At 46.9% G+C, this 17,880-nt stretch overlaps 1 pseudogene; it reads right to left on the reverse strand.

Annotated features, from left to right (window-relative positions):
* Positions 1-4,817: 4,817 nt before the first annotated feature.
* Positions 4,818-15,575, reverse strand: LOC118626839 (annotated as a pseudogene).
* Positions 15,576-17,880: the final 2,305 nt, after the last annotated feature.

The following is a 17,880-nucleotide window of genomic DNA, read 5'->3' on the forward strand; positions in this document are numbered from 1 at the left end:
GGAGTTGTTGGGTCGTATGGTAACCCTATATTTAACTTCATGAGGGACCACCAAACTTTTCCATAGCAGCTGCACTATTCTCCATTCTCACCAGTAATGTGCAAAGGTGCAATTTCGCCACATTCTTACCAACATTTGTTATTTTTTCTTTTTTATTATGGCCATCACAGTAGTTACGAAGTGGTACCTCACTGTGGTTTTGATTTGCATTTCTTTAATGACTAATGAGGTTAAATCTCTTTTCGTGTGTTTATTGGCTATGTGTTTAACTTTGATGAAATGTCTTCAATTCATTTGGCTTTTTTTTTTCTATCCTCATCCAAGGATATTTTTGCATTTATCTTCAGATAGAGCGGGAGGGAGAGGGGGTGGAAGAGAGAGAGAAACACCGACATGAGAGAGACACATCAATTGGTTGCTGCCCACATGACCTCAACTGGGACCGGGGACGAACTGCAACCGAGGTACATGCCCTTAGCAGTAATCGAACCCGGGACTCCCCGGTCCGCAGGCCGACACTAACCGCTGAGCCAAACCGGCCAGGGCTCATTTGGCCATTTTCTAAATTGGGTGGTTTGTCTTATTGTTGAATTAATAGAGTTCTTTCTGTTTTCTAGGTACTATCAGATATGTGATTGCAAATATTTTCTCCAATTCCGTCATTTGTTTTTTCACTTTGTTGATAGTGTCTTTTGATGCACAAAATCTTCTGCCCTGGCCAGTTTGACTCAGCGGTTAGTGCATCAGCCTGCAGAACAAAGGGTCATGGGTTTGATTTCTGGCCAAGGGCATGTACCTGGGTTGCAGGTTCAATCCCCAACCCCCATTGGGGTTGTATGGGAGGCAACCAATTGATGTGTCTCTTTCACATCGATGTTTCTTTCTCATTCTCTCTTTCTCTTGCCCTCTCTCTCCGTCCCTCTCTCCCTCCCTTCCGCTCTCTAAAAGTCAATGGAAAAATATCCTTGGGTGAGGATTAACAGAAATATGTTTCTAATTTTGATGAAGCCCAATTCATCTATTTTTTTTCTTCTGTTGCTTATGCTTTTGTCATGTTTTTAAGAAACCATTGTCGCCCTGGCCGGTTTGGCTCAGCGGTTAGAGCGTCGGCCTGTGGGTTCCCGCTAAGGGCATGTACCTCAGTTGCAGTTTGTCCCCGGCCCTGGTTGGTTGTGCGGGTGGCAGCCAATGTGTCCCTTTCACATCGATGTTTCTCTCTCTCTCTCTCTCTCCCCCTCCCACTCTATCTGAACAAAATATGGAAAAATGTCCTTGGGTGAGGGTTAAAAAAGAAACCATTATCTAGCCCGGCTGGTGTGGCTCAGTGGTTGAGGGTCGACCCATGCACCAAGAAGTCATGGATTCCTGGTCAGGGCACATGCCCAGGTTGTGGGCCCAATTCCCAGTAGGGAGCATGTAGGAGGCGGCCTATCAATGTTCTCTCTCATCGATGTTTCTATCTTTTTCTACCTCTCCTTTTCTCTCTCTCTCTCAAATCAATAAAGAAAAAATATATAGCCCTGGCCAGTTTGGCTCAGCGGTTAGAGCGTCGGCCTGCGGTCTGGAGAGACCCGGGTTCAGTTCCCGCTAAGGGCATATACCTCGGTTGCAGTTTGTCCCCGGCCCTGGTTGGGTCGTGTGGGTGGCAACCACTCGATGTGTCCCTTTCACGTCGATGTTTCTCTCTCTCTCTCCCTCCCACTCTATCTGAACAAAATATCAAAAAAAATGTCCTCGGGTGAGGACTAAAAAAAAAAAAAAAAAAGAAAAAATATATAAAAAAGAAATAAAAAAGAAACCACTGTCTTAATCCAAAGTCTTGAAGATTATACCCATGTTTCTTTTTAAGAGTTCAATAGTTTGGCTCTTACATTTAGGTCTATGAGCCATTTGGGTTCATTTTTGCGTACGCGGTTGTGGTGGATAGCGTTGTCCTAGGACGATTTATTGAAAAGATGTCATTTTCTTTTCTTTTTTTTAATATGTTTTTATTGATTGTTTAGAGGGAGAGAGATAGAAACATCGATCATCTGCCTCCTCCACGCCCCTCACTGGGGATCAAGCCCGCAACACGGGCAAGTGCCCTGACCGGGACCTCTCAGTCCATGGGACGACACTCAATCCACTGAGCCACACCAGCCAGGTGAAAATATGTCATTTTCGTCTGTTATAACACCTTTCAACAGGTCGCCTTAAAAACTGTTGGAACCCTGCCCGGTTTGGCTCAGCTGTTAGAACATCGGCCTGCAGTCCGGGGAGACCCGGGTTCGGTTCCCGCTAAGGGCACTTGCCTTGGTTGCGGTTTATTCCCGGCCCTGGTTGGGTCGTGTGGGTGGCAACCACTCGATGTGTCCCTTTCACATTGATGTTTCTGTCTCTCTTCCTCCCACTCTTATCTGAACAAAATGTCAAAAAGTGTCCTCGGGTGAGGATACAAAAACAAACAAACCGTTGGTGGCCACCCAAGCACCCCACCGCCCCTGGACTGCGCTGCTTGTAATCCTGAAGACAAGAGCCCTTCAGCCCTGGCCTGTGTGGCTCAGCGGTAGAGCGTCAGCCCATGGAACAAAGAGTTGAGGATTCAGTTCCCAGTCAAGGACATGTACCTCGGTTGTGGTTGGGTCCCCGGCCCTGGGCCAGGTCGTGTGGGAGGCAACCAGTTGATTTGTGTCTCTCATGTCGATGTTTCTCTCTCTTTCTGTCTCTCTGTCTCTCTCCCATCCTCCCTCCCACTCTATCTGAAAAAAAAAATCAATGGAAAAATATCCTCAGGTGAGGATTAAAAAAGAAAAGAGCCCTTTGGGTGCAGTAAGGGCCTGTCAAACTGCTGCCTTCACTGAGCTTACACCTGGCTGAACTGGAAAAACTCCCAAGTCAGCATGAAATCTGTGGAACCAGGGCTCCCGATGTGTGATGCCTGGGGCCACAGGCTAGAAAGGACCCCAAGGCCTCCTCCAGCCTTCTGCTGGTGCTGCTTCAGGTACCCCTACTTTCACCTACCCCCTAACCTCGATCTGACAGCAAGGGCCCCTCCATCCTCCATTGGGGGTGAAAGTCAGGACCAGAGCTAGGGTGGTGCAAGAGAGGCCTGTAGGGCACACAAAGTAAGGAGGCACCCAGTCCGGTTAGTCCTGGCCCTGCTGTGGGCTCCTCCTCCATACTCCTTAACTGGGCAGTAGGTGAGCCAGTAGGTGAGCTAGTTCCTGCTCATCCTGGGCTGGAATGGAGGTTAGGGGCCTAGGGCTTTCCTCAGCCACCAGGGGGCACTGTGGGAGCTGTCCTGAGCCCTTGGCCCTCTGGCCTTGCTCTGCCTGCTGGGCCCTGCCTGCAGGCTCTGCCAGGCTGGCCGGCCTCCCTGCCCTTCTCTCCAGCACCAGCTGGCTGGCACAGGCTTGCTCTCCCCAGCTGACTACCCTACGGCTCACGGAGGCTCAGAGCCAGGGCAAAGCCAGCCCGGAGCTCTGGGCAAAGCTGGTGAGGCGAATGGAGTTGTCACTGGGTAAAGGGGAATTCCTGGACAGCAAATCCTTGTCAACACCTCACTCCCTCGTCAGTGCAGATGCTGTGGCGAGGTTCAGAGAGACTGGTCGCCACAGTGCCATGGAGACAGGGTCAAAGTGAGCCCTTCCCTGGCTCGCTGTGGTTTCCGAACCTTTTAGGGAGCACCTTCCTCAAATCTCTTGTGTGTTGAGGATTTTTGTTCAGTCTTTTAAGGGACAAAGAGCCTGAGAAGGAAACGGGCAGAAGGGCGTCCCATCCACCTTCACTGTGCTGTCCCTGGAACCAAACTCTGGGGTCTCAAGCAGTGGACCTCATCTGGCCTGCCTCGGCCTCACTGGGACACGAAGCCGGGCGGCAGATGCTGAGCGGGGCCTCCCTCCAGCACAGCTGTGCTTGGCACTGTCAGAAAAGCAAGCGGGCTGGGGCTGGGTGGCACTTCCCGGCAGTGAGCCGGCCCAGGCAGCGCAAGTCCACGCGCACCTGCCCTGACGGAGCCCGGGCTTTGCAGCATCGCTCTCTGGAGGGTCTCTGGTCAGACCTCAGCTAGAGAATTCCCACGGGAGCTCCATCGCCCCTCGGGACAGCACCAGGCCCAGGGCAGCCCTGGGGCGGGCTTCTGGCCTCGAAGTCCGGTTCTGCCCTGTTCTGTTTGTACCCGGCTCCATTTAGGGGCAATCAGCAAATCCACGAAAGGCTGGGCCCTGGACACCTGGTCTGGGGAAGGACGGCCCGAGGTGCGCTGGGGGAGTGAGCAGTTCCTTGGCCTCTCCTCTTGGCCGTCCTGTCCTAGCTTTTCCTTCCTCTGAAATGTTGGGCCTTGTCTTCACCGGCAGGCCAGCCTGCAGAGGCCAGGGAGCCTGTGGTGTCGGACGCCCTGGGCCACCACTGCCATCACCCTGTGGGAAGCCGAACCCTAGAGCAGAAATAGAAACAACAGGCTGGAAAAACAGGCTCCAACAGACCCTTCTCTGATGGCCGGAGCTCTGTTCCAGGTGACTCTGCGTGGGCTGGGGCCGTCCTAAGAAAGCCATTTACTCAGCTGAACCCACCCACGAACACAGAACTAGTAGGCATGCCAGCCTGATTCAAGTGACTCCGAGTGCAGAGACTCAGAACAGAAATAAACCACTGACCTCAAGTATGTGAGCCCAAGAAAAGTATGACCCTACCCGCCCGGGTGTCTTTTGTCCTGATACCTGCAAAACAGCCGTGACAGCCTCCATATTCCTAAATCTCGCGCCACACCCTAAATCCTGTTCACAGGCAGAGCTGGGAGGGGCTCCTCAGGGTTGCTGCACAGGAGGTTTGGAGAGCAGTCACTCGGGAACCTGCGGGGACATGGGGGGGCAGGTCGCCAGGCAGCACTTGAACCCAGGATGCAGCTCTTGCCGAAACCCCATGTCGGCCATACACGAGCCCACGGCCGAGCAGGTGGGGTGTGGGGTGTGGAGCAGGAAGATCAGGGCTGACTCCGAGGTTTCTGTCTGGAACGATGACCTGCTGTCCACCGAGACGGAAACCCAGGGAAGGACCAGGCTGGAGGAAGAGAAGGCAGACGTTGGGTTTGGGCCCTGCTAAGTTTAAGGTGCCCGTCAGACTCCCACGTCGGCATGTAGATCCGTGAGTCTGGAGTTCTGGGAAGGGGTCTCGGCTAGAGACACACCCTGGGAGTTGTCAAGGTCGGTTTTATTTAAAGTTGTGAGCACAGCCCTGGCCGGTTTGGCTCAGCAGTTAGAGCGTCGGCCCGTGGACCAGAGTCCCGCGTTTGGTTCCTGCTAAGGGCACGTACCTCAGTTGCAGTTTGTCCCCGGCCCTGGTTGGGGTCCTGTGGGTGGCAGCCAGCTGATGTGTCTCTCTCACATTGGCATTTCTCTCTCTTCCTCCCTCTCTATCTGAAGATAAATGCAAAAATGTCCTCTGGTGAGGATAAAAAATTAATAATAATAAAATTAAGTTGTGAGCACAGATGTGGCACCCAAGCTGTGAGTGTAGAGAGAGAACACAAGGAAGCTGAGGTCTGGCCCTGGGGCAGTCCAACATCAGGAGGTTGGACGACTGGAAAGGTAAGCAGTCACCCTAAACTTCCCCAGGCTTAAATATTTTTATTTGTTACATTTAATCTTTAAATGATTGAAATTTTATTTTGGGTTTGGCAAGAAAGAAGATTCTACATTGATTCCCCTCCCAGACCCCAGACAGGCATAACAGTTATCTATTATCTCCTTTATCTGGAAGGACCCCTCCTGCTCCCATCTCCAGCTTAATAATTATGGGTGAATTATTCGGCCATGTGTTCGTTCACTGACAAAATCACAGGGCTGGACTGAAGCAATTCAAGATGCCTGTTCAAGTCTGTTCTCAGAAATGCGGCAGGGCCTGCTCACCAGCCTGCAAGGAGTGTCCCTCAGGGAAATGCAGAGCTCGGGTGGGGGCTTCCAAGGCACTCGCTAGGTCCGAAGTGATGCTGTGCACCCAGGCAAGCGTCTTGGGAGGGAATAAATATGCGTGGTGGACCAGCTCTTATTATTATAGATCGCTCTGATGTTCTAGCCTTTGCGAATACATAAATGAAAAGGTTTGAATTTTGAGTTAGGATATGAATGAAGGAATCCCTTTGTTCTTTTTAATGAGCATCAAAAATCAACTTGTTTTTTTTTTGTTTTTGTTTTTGTTTTTTTATCCTCACCCGAGGACATTTTTCCAATTTTTGTACAGATAGAGTGGGAGGGAGAGAGAGAGAGACAGCGACGTGAAAGGGACACATCGAGTGGCTGCCACCCGCATGACCAACCAGGGCCGGGGACAAACTGCAACCGAAGTACGTGCCCTTAGCGGGAACCGAACCCGGGTCTCTCCGGACCGCAGGCCGACGTTCTAACTGCTGAGCCAAACCCGCCAGGGCTCAACTTGTGTTCTTTTATTTTATTTATTTTTTTTTGTTTTTTGTTTTTTGTTCAGGTAGAGCGGGAGGGAGAGAGAGGAACAGAGAGAGAGAGAAACATCAATGTGAAAGGGACACATCGAGTGGCTGCCACCCGCACGACCGACCAGGGCCGGGGACAAACTGCAACCGAGGCACGTGCCCTTAGCGGGAACCGAACCCGGGTCTCTCCAGACCGCAGGCCGACGCTCTAACCACTGAGCCAAACCGGCCAGGGCAACTTGTATTCTTTTAGAAGGGACAGGTTGACAAAGGGGCAATCAGTCAGAATGTCAAAGATTTGGACAATGTACCCTTTAGTACATTTTCTCAGTGTAGGGAACAGTACAGACAGTAAACGTATTTAAAACTTTTTTTTCTTTATTGATTAGAGAGAGGAAGGGAGAGGGAGAGATACAAACATCGATGAGAAAGAACATCAGTTGGCTGCCTCCTGCACACCCCCCACTGGGGATCGGGCCCAAACCTGGGCATGTGCCCTGACCGGGAATCGAACTGGCAATCTCTTGGTGCGTGGGTTGATACTCAACCAATGAGTAACACCGGCTGGGCAGACAGTAAATGCATTTTATTCTTTGCAGTGATGTATTGCATTTATATGATCCCTTTAGAATTTTTGTGCTTTTGATTTGGGTTCATTGGAAACAAAATGTTTTATTATAAAATATATCTTTCAGTATTTTTTTCCATTTCTTCAGCATTCGTTCCTTTTTTATATGAAGGCTCTTATTACTGTGCATTAATGACAAGGAGATACAACTTAGACTGCTGATTTTGGAGATTTATAATGAAGGGAAAGTGACTTTTAAGAATCAGTTTGCCACATTATGAATGTACATTGCATTTATTTGACAAGGTGGTAATTATTTGGAATAGGGAAATGCTGAAGGGTATCTGGTTAAAGCAGTGATGCATTAATAATCTAGAGTCATGTCCCGATCAGGTCTTTGTAGGCTAATGGTGACAAAGATATTCATGAAATTATTTGTAAGTTAGCCAAGTTGAGAATGAGCCAGGGGATCCTATCAAGGCTTTAACCTTTTAGATGAGCACTGTTAAATGATGAGCTGTGGAACGGAGGTGAGCACAGTACACGGTGCGTAATGATCATCACGTACATCTTAATGTCTTGGTGTCCATCAGGAAACCTATACATTCCATGACATCGTGAAGAGACTGTTTTGGACTCAGACCAAAGTAATTTAATTAAACTGATATTTTACCAGATAAAAACCAAGAACAAACTACTTTTTGTTGCTGTAAGGTATAAACGGAACACACAAGCAGGGGTGGGTGAGGAGCAGGCTGTGCAATCAAATCCCACTCAGGGAAAACCAAATGGTGTCAGCAGTGGTGAAGTCGGAGGTGAACCAACACTCTTCTTGGAAGATAAATTTCCTTTTCCAGGAATGGCCATGACGTCATTTGTTGTGCTGCAAAATATACCAAAATAAGCAATGAGTTATTTCAAACATTTGTTCAATTGGAGTTTCTTAAATTGTTTTTGATGTTGCATATTTTTGGTGTTTAGATGAGAAATCAATGTGCTAATTTTCGCTGCTCAGAATCCTCCAAAAATAATGTGTTTGGGGAAGTGCAGCTGATTCAAGAACATGAACATGCAAAGGCAAACAACGGAAGTAGTGGGTGATCATGAAATTGAACTTCAGATAGCTGCAGGAAAAAAGACCAGATTTTCTATATATCACTGTTTCTAAATGAAAACATTCTTACTTTAGTTACCAAGAGCTGAGTCTAGTCCATGAAAATCCATACAATAAATGTTCAAGTATTAAAATACTCAAAGTTTTAAACGTCATTGTTACAGGGTTTGTATTTACATGAACATGTGGTCCACCATGGTCCACACGGAGAGAAGGAAAAGACAACTGGGTTCTCTGCCTCCTGGTACCCTCCCTGCCCCTCCTGTTCTGAATTGTTCTATTCCACGGCTCCCACGGGGGAGGTCATTCCTCATATGACTTGTCAATGAACTGGCTGTTTCATGCACATCTGCTTTGTCATGAGACAATGGAGTGAAAGGTTCCAGGTCGAGGGAGGTCCCATGCACACCTCAGAGGAGAGCCGAGCAGACAAACTTGTCTTGTGGGCAGAAAAGAGAGAAATAGCTTGACCTCCAAGTCCATACACAGCAGAGAGAGAGCACCTTAAGTAAAACCCTCTGCAACCTACGTGTTTCCAAACACCGTCACAGTCTGAGGAGCAGGAGTTAGGACTTCAACGTATCTTTTTTTTTTTTTTTTTTTTAATCCTCATCCGAGGACATTTTTCCATTTTTTGTACAGATAGAGTAGGAGGGAGAGAGAGGAAGAGAGAGAGAGGGAAACATCGATGTGAAAGGGACACATCGAGTGGCTGCCACCCGCACGACCAACCAGGGCCGGGGACAAACTGCAACCGAGGTACATGCCCTTAGCGGGAACCGAACCCGGGTCTCTCCGGACCGCAGGCCGACGCTCTAACCACTGAGCCAAACCGGCCAGGGTCAACGTATCTTTTTTTGAGGGGCACAATGCAACCCCAAACAGCCGCCAACAATATTTAAGATTCTGAGACCAGAGTCTGACTAGGTGATGTCAAGGGTTCTGCCCTGATGAAATAGCGTAAGGTTCTAAAGCATATTGTAATAGATTTGAAATACCTGGCTCCTGTGACTGCATTTTTTTCACCCTGGCGTTAATGGAATTTACGTTTACACCATTCTATGGATCTAACCAGGCCTGACTAAATGAGATGATTGCTGTATCATTGCTTGTTTCCTTTTGTGGATACCATTTATGGATTTGTACTTGTTTACGTTTATTTTCAAAGGATCAAATAGTAGTTTTTTAAAACGTGATATAAGCTGAAGATATTGTCCATCCAGGGTGATTAGAAGCACTGATACCAAAGCCTTTTCATGGGGATTGAAGGCAGGTAAAAATTGTCTCCACACCAAACGGGGTGCATTTCAAAGAGCTGCTTCTTAAACTGGATCTTAATCCTATTAAATTCAGCTTTGAGAACATGAGATCCTCTGCAAAACACACGGACCCTTTGTTTATGGGTAAAGGGCACTTGTCGCTTCTCTAATGCTCCTCTAATGTTGCTTCGCTTGTCTCTACTGGTGAAACAGTCTTTGCAAACGAAGTGCCAGGGCTTTGTCTTAAAACACATGGAGAAGAGGCAGTGGATTTCTGTGATATCCTAGGATCCCGTGGCTACTTTTTCTAAAATTATTTTTATTTGTTTATTAGAGAGAGAGGAAGGGAAAGATAGAAACTTCAATGAGAGAGACATCCACCAGCTGCCTCCTGCACGCCCCCCCACTGGGGATCGAGCCCACCACCCAGACATGTGCCCTGACCGGGAATAGAACTGGGGCCTCTCAGTCCACCGATCGACGACACTCAACCAATGAGCCACACCAGCCGGGCTAGATGGCAATTTTAAAGGAAGTGGTTAATGTAGGAAGTGAGGGAAAGACTCCTGCACACACGCGAGGTGAATTGCAGAGCGGCAGGTGATGGCACCTGGGAGATAGCAGGCCGGCCAGGGAGGTGGGGGTGGGGGCTGCTCTGTGGAGCCCCACAGGCCTTCGTGAGGACTTGGCTTCTGTCGTGAGCACCCCTGGGAGCCTGGGGTGGTGATGCCTGCGTGCAGCTCACCACATTCTCTGGCTCTGCCCTCTGAGCACAGGGCAGGATTGCACGTTTGGTTTTCTTAGGGATGTGTCAGGCCATGGGACCAGTTCTGGCCATTGAGTTTTGAGGATTCACTTTAGGAATATTTAAAGACTAGTGATGATCTTCTAGAGCTTTTGACCCCTCTGTCAAGGGGAGCAGACACACTCGAGATGGTGTCCTGAGCAGTGCTGGTGCTGACAGTGTCCCCTTCCTGCCCGAGATGGGCGTGGTGCAAGGAAAGGAAATGATGGCCATTTGAAGTCACTGGAATGGAGTTATCTGTCACCGTGACATAACCTAGGTAATCTTGACTGATAGTCATTATTAGGTTTTGAAATGACGAGTGACATGCTATAACCTATACTTTAAAAGGATCACCATTTCCCCGGCCAGTGTGGCTCAGTGGTTGAGTGTTGATCCGTGCACCAAGAAGTCGCTGGTTCAATTCCCGGTCAGGGCACATGCCCAGGTTGTGGGCCCGGTCCCCAGTGGGGGGCGTGCAGGAAGCAGCCAATTGATGTTCTCTCTCATCGATGTTTCTATCTCTCTCTTCCTCTCCCTTCCTTTCTCTCTCAAAATCAATAAAAAGAAAAACAGAACATTAACAACAAAAAAGGATCACCATTTGAAAAAAATAAATAAAAGGATCGCCATTTGGCCCTGACTGGTGTGGCTCAGTTGATTGAGCGTTGCCCTTTGCACTGGAGGGTCTCTAGTTCAATTCCTGGTTGGGGTTTCTGCAGAAAGCAACTGATCAGTGTTTCTATCTCATATCAATGTTTTTCTTCCTCCCTCTAAAATCAATAAAAACATATATATTTTTTTAAAAGGATCACTGTTTGGCTCAGCGGTCAGAGTGTTGGCCTACGGTCCAGAGAGAGCCAGGTTCAGTTCCCGCTAAGGGCACGTACCTTGATTGCAGTTTGTACCCAACCTCAATTGGGGTTGTGTGGGTGGCAACCACTCGATGTGTCTCTCTCACATCAATGTTTCTCTCTCTCTCTCTTCCTCCCTCTCTCCCTTCTGCTCTATCTCAAGATAAATGCAAAACTGGGTGAGGATAAAAAATAAACAAAAAATAAAAGGATCACTATTGGTTGTGTTGAGACAAGACCACTCAAGGGGACAAGATGGAAGCAGGGAGGCCAGGATTTAGGGGGCCAGACGACAGTGACTTAAACTAGGGTAGTAGTGGTGGACGTGGTGAGAAACAGTCACCTCTGGACGCTGAAGGTAAGGTCGATAGGTTTTTTCTGATGGATTGTTGTGGGTGTGAAAGGCTTAAAGTTTTTCATCTGAGCAACTAGAATGGTCGAGTTGCTACTGACTGAGATGGAGAAGACCTGACATGGGGCAGGTGTTTACTTGGGGCAGGTTAAATTTGGCATAACTATTATCAAAGTGGAGACGGTGAGCTGGCCATTGGCTATATGAGTCTGGGGTTCAGGAGTGAGGTTTGGGAATCATGAGCAATTGTATGGTCTTTCATTTATTATTTTTTTAAATTAAAATTTTTTTTTTCTTTATTGATTTTAGAGAGAGAGGAAGGGAGAGGGAGAGAGAGACAGAAACATCGATTGGCCGCCTCCTGCATGCGCCCCACTGGGGATTTGGCCCACAACCTGGGCATGTGCCCTGACCAGGAACCGAACTGATGACCTCTTAGTGCATGAGTTGACACTCAATCACTGAGCCATACCTGCTGGGTAATTGTGTGATCTTTTAAAACCATGGCAGTGAATGAAATCCCAGACAGGCTGAGTATAGGCAGATAAAAGATCAAGGACTGAACCTATGGTCTCCAACATTCAGAGGCTGGGAAGAAGAGAGGGAGTCATTAAAAGGGGTAGAGAAGGAGTCACCAGGGAGATTAGCGGAAACCAAGAGGATGTAGTTTCCTGGTGGCCACGTAGAGTCTGTTAGGGAAGAGGTGGTGGTTAATTGTATCAAATGCTGTCGATAGCTCAAAAAAGTGGACGACTGAGAAGTGGCTCTTGTTTTTAGCCACATGGAGCTCATGGTGACCTTAATGGGAAAAGTTTTGGTGAAGAGATTGAGTCAAAGTGAGACTGAAGTGAATTTAAAAAAGAATAGGCCCTGGCCGGCTTGGTTCAGCGGTTAGAAAGTCGGCCGGCGGACCAGTGAGTCGTGGGTTCAATTCCAGTCAAGGGCACGTACCTTGGTCGGGGTTCATCCCCAGCCCTGGTTGGGTCGTGTGGGAGGCAACCAGTCGATCTCTCTCTTTCACATCAATGTTTTCCTCTCTCCCTCCCTCCTACTCTATCTGATGATAAATGGAAAAATATCCTTGGGTGAAGATTTTTAAAAAAAGCCCGGCAGGTGTAGCTCAGTGGTGGAGCGTTGACCCATGCACCAAGAGGTCACTGGTTCTATTCCTGGTCAGGGCACATGCCCAGGTTGTAGGCCCAATTCCCAGTGGGGGGCATGCAGGAGGCAGCCAATAGATGTTCTCTCTCATCGATGTTTCTATCTCTCTCCCTTCCTCTCTCTCTAAAAATCAATAAAGAAAAAATATTTTTAAAAAATAGGAACCTGGCCCTGGCCGGTTTGGCTCAGCGGTTAGAGCATCAGCCTGCGGTCCACAGAGACCCGGGTTTGGTTCCTGCTAAGGGCAAGTATCTTGGCTGCAGTTTGTCCCTGGCCCTTGTTGGGTCTTGCGGGTGGTGGCCACTCGATGTGTCCCTTTCACGTTGATGTTTCTCTCTCTCTCCCTCCCACTCTATCTGAATAAAAAATGGAAAAATGTCCTTGGGTGAGGATAAAAAAAAAAAGGAACCTGAAACTAATACAAAATAATACTGAATATAAACTGTAATTGAAAAAAAAATGTTACTTCAAAAAAATGGGAAAAAGGAATCGGAGATAGCAAGTATAGACCATTCTTTTAAAGATATTTTGCTGCAAAATGGCACAAAGATATGGGCAGTAGATGTTATGGTTAAGAAGAAACATCTTATTTGTATTCTAATGGGAGTGACCCAGTAGACGGGAAAAACGATGATGTAGCAGAAGGAGGGCGAATGGCTGAGCAGCATCCCTGAGAAGTGAGAGGGGCTGGGATCACGTGCACAGGCAGAGAGCTGAGCTTTGATAGGGCCGTAGATGATCCATCCGCAACAGCAGGTAGGAAGCCACTGTGCGGACTTAAAGATGGATAGATGACTGTGAGGAGGGGATGGTCCGCGGAGTTTCTCTGCTGATCATGCCAGTATCCACAGTGAATTCCAGAAGAAGGGAGGTGTTGGCAGTTTCAGGAAAGAGGAGAAGATGTGAAATAACTGGCTGGAAAATTGGGAGAGAAATTCACCTGGCTAAGTGTTGTATGATTGCCAATGACATTAAGGCTCTACTTGAGGCTTGTGGTCATGCAATGAAAGTGAACAAGGCGCCCTGGCTGGTTTGGCTCAGTGGTTAGAGCTTCGGCCTGCGGTCCAGAGAGACCCGGGTTCGGTTCCCGCTAAGGGCATGTACCTCGGTTGCAGTTTGTCCCCAGCCCTGGTTGGGTCGTGCGGGAGGCAGCCACTCGATGTGTCCCTTTCATGTCGATGTTTCTCTCTCTCTCTCTCTCTCTTCCTCTCTTTCCCTCCCACTCTATCTGAACAAAAAATGGAAAAATTTCCTCAGGTGAGGATAAAAAACAAAAAATAAATAAATAAAAAGAAAGTGAACAAGGCAACCGTGATGCTAGTCTCACTTGGCTGGAGAGGTGCGGGCGTCTAGTATGCCGCCAGTTGGAATTATCACCAGGGCTGTGCTTTTGCCCAGGGAGTATTAGGACATGAGAGAGGGAAAGAGGCTGACATTTAAGCAGGGAGAGGGTGCAGTGACTGACCACAGGGGGTACTCAGGGATGGAGCAGAGAGAGGGCATTGAGTCAAGGGGATATGTTATTAGGACTGATTCAGATTTGTCTTAGGAAGACAAGAATCTGAATTCTTCTCAAACACACAGACACACACACACACCATTATGTATATATGGTCCAACCACATGTTTTCAGAAAATATTTAAAGTGAAAACAATGCCTGAAGCTTTGTACACTTGATATTTATTTGTCTATTTTAATCTGTCTTAACATTAATTAATGTAAACATGATGAGACAAACCACTTATTTTACATGAGTAAAGAGAAATTGATTTGATATATTTTAGTGACTTTAAGCTAAGTAGTTATTTTTTGTTCCCCTACATCAACTCAAGCTATTAAAAATGTTAAAGCAAAAGAAATGGGCAAGTGGAAACCCAAGTGAGCATAGACTGTTTATCTCTTTAAATTCATCTCTCCATATTCACAAAGGGGCTAGTCCCTCTGAATTTAAGGACCTGTCCTTAAACATGAAAAGGCAGAAAGATTAATGGATTAGATATTCCACTGGGATCAACATATTCTAGAATCAGTATAATGCAGAAATTACCAAGTAGCTAGAGAGAGGTGCTGGGAGGATGGAATGCCTGACATTGAAATTAGGTAGGGCCTGGCCGATTTGGTTCAGCGGTTAGAGCGTCGGCCTGTGGTCCTGAGAGACCCGGGTTCAGTTCCCGCTAAGGGCACGTACCTCGGTTGCAGTTTGTCCCCCGGCCCTGGTTGGTCGTGTGGGTGGCAGCCACTCTATGTGTCCCTTCACATCGATGTTTCTCTCTCTCTCTCTCTGTTCCTCTCTCTCCCTCCCACTCTACCTGAACAAAAAATGGAAAAATGTCCTCGGGTGAGGATAAAAAACAAAAAACAAACAAACAAAAAGAAATTAGGTAGGGATGACAGATTTGGGAAATACAAACTCTGGGGTAAAGGCAGAGACTAAGATCATTGGAGGGGAGAATTTCTTTCGTTCTTTGAAAAAACAAATTTTTATTGTCTGGATATATATATATATATATATATATATATATATAATCCTCATCCGAGGATATTTTTCCATTTTTTGTACAGAGTGGGAGGGAGAGAGAGGTACAGAGAGAGAGGGAAACATCGATGTGAAAGGGACACATCGAGTGGCTGCCACCCGCACTACCAACCAGGGCCGGGGACAAACTGCAACCGAAGTACGTGCCCTTAGCGGGAACCGAACCCGGGTCTCTCCGGACCGCAGGTGGACGCTCTAACCGCTGAGCCAAACCGGCCAGGGCTGGAAATATATTTTTAAAAATTTCCCACAAAATATGATATTCTCTCATTTCTCCATCTTCTTCCTCTTCTTCAACACCCCTGATATAAAGGACATTGTTACTCCTTATTAAAACGTCACCCAGGTGCCCAGACAAGGCTCCATCCATCTATGTACTCTTCTGCATTTGCAAGCTGCACATTCATACAGCCGTCTGCAGACACCAGTAGCCTGTGCACTCCATTCCCCACTTAAGTTTCACCACTGCTGGCCTCCCTGTTAATCCACGAGGAGAGGTTTGGGACTGAGGGGCAAACTCATCACGACCATGAGCAACTGCTGCAGCCGCTCACCGCCCACCCAGCAGTCATCCGCCCCGCGTGACTGGAGCCCCCACAGCCTGGAGGGGAGAATTTCATGTTTAAAAAGCTAAATAGTTGATGTTACCTCACACCCATTAGGACGATGGCTATAAAACAAACAGAAGCCCTGGCCAGTTTGGCTCAGCGGTTAGAGCATCGGCCTGCGGTCCAGAGAGACCCGGGTTCAGTTCCCGCTAAGGGTATGTACCTCGGTTGCAGTTTGTCCCCGGCCCTAGTTGGTCGTGTGGGTGGCAACCACTCAATGTGTCCCTTTCACATTGATGTTTTTCTCTCTCTTTCTCCCTCCCATTCTATCTGAACAAAAAATGGAAAAATGTCCTCGGGTGAGGATAAAAACAAACAAACTAAAAAACAAACAGAAAATAGTAAGTGTTGACACGGATGTGGAGAGGTTGGAATCTGTGCACCACTGGTGGCAATGCAAAATGGTGCCGCTGCTGTGGAAACAGTGTGGAGGTTCCTCAAAAAATTAAAAATAGTACACCTGAAACTAATACAAATGAATGTTGAATGTAAACTGTAATTGGAAAAAATAAATAAAAATAGAAAAACAATTGCCCTGGCCAGTGTGGCTCAGCTGGTTGGAGTGTTGTTCCATCCATGCACCAGAATGTGGTGGGTTTGATTACTGGTCAGAGCACATAACCAGGTTGCAGGTTAGATCCCCAGTTGGGAGGCAACCAATCAATGTATTTCTCTCACTTCCTTCCTCCCTCTCTAAAATCAATTTAAAAAATTTTTTTAAATATTAGAAATAGAACATACCATATGATCCAGCAGTTCCACTTCTGAGTATATACCCAAAAGAATCTAAAGCAGAGTCTCACCACGTTCATAACAGCATCTTTCATAATAGCTGAATGTTGGAAGCAACCCAGATGTCCATCCACAGATGAATGGATAAACAAAATGTGGTATGTGCATACAATGAAGTACTATGTAGACTTAAAAAAAAATTCTGGTACATTCAACAACATGGATGAAACTTGAAGGCTGTTATAAACTGAATTGTGTTCCTCCCAAATTCATGTTGAAGCCCATCGAGTGTGACTGATATGTGGAGATGGGATAACCTTAGTCACTTCTTTTAAATGGGCCCTAATCCAATAGGACTGGGGTCCTTAAAGAAGAGGAAGAGACACCAGAGATGCCCACTCACAGACAAGGCCAGGTAAGGTCACAGTGAGAAGAGGCTGTTTTAAACCAAGGACAGGACCCTCAGGAAAACCAACCCTGCTGGCGCCTTGATCTTAGACTTCTAGCCTCCAGAACTATGAGAAGATGAATTTCTGTTGTTAAACAATCCAGTCTGTGGTATTTTGTTATGGCAGCCCTAGAAATGATTATAAAGACACTATGTTAAGTGAAATAAGCCAGTCACAAAAAGACAGATACTGTTTGATTTCACATACTTGAGGTATCTAAAGTAGTCACACTGAGAGAAACAGAAAGGAGAATGGTAGTTGCCAGAGGCACGGGGAGGGAGTGAGAATGAACAGTTGTTATTGAATGGACATAGAGTTTTGCAAGATGAAAAGTTCTGAAGACTGGTTGCGCAACTACTGAGCTGTGCACATAAAAATGATTAGGATGGTACATTTTATGTTGTGTGTGTTTCTCCACAATTAAAACACACACACACACACACACACACACAGAGCTAAGGAACATTTGTGTATATTGAAATTGTCAAGAATTAAGACATGAGAGACAGCATCTTTAAAAGTTTTTTTTTTCTCATTGATTTTAGAGAGAGAGGGAGAAGGAGAGAGAGAGAGAAACATTGATGAGAGAGAACATCTATCGGCCGCCCCCTACTGGGGATTTGGCCAAAAACCTGGGCATGTGCCCTGACCAGGAATTGAACTGGTGACCTTTTGGTGCATGGGTCAACACTCAACCATTGAGCCACACCGGCCGGGCGAGACTAAGTATTTTTTTAATGTTTCCTGGACATACGGATTATTTTGTGCATTGCCTATTCTTATCTTTTGCCAACTTTTCTATTGTCTTTTTCAGATAGGTTTCTAAGCTTTCTTTCACTATATATTCTGATCACTAATCCTTTCATGGTTATGGAAATTGCAGTGATCTTTTCCCAATTTGTGATTTTCACTTATTTCTTATTTTATTTTATTTTTGTTCAGATAGAGTGGGAGGGAGGCGGGGGAGAGAGAGAGAGAGATAGAGAAAGAAACATCAACGTGAAAGGGACACATTGAGTGATTGCCTCATGCATGAAC

Source organism: Molossus molossus, unplaced genomic scaffold, assembly GCF_014108415.1.
Source record: "Molossus molossus isolate mMolMol1 unplaced genomic scaffold, mMolMol1.p scaffold_m16_p_12, whole genome shotgun sequence".
Lineage (NCBI taxonomy): Eukaryota > Metazoa > Chordata > Mammalia > Chiroptera > Molossidae > Molossus > Molossus molossus.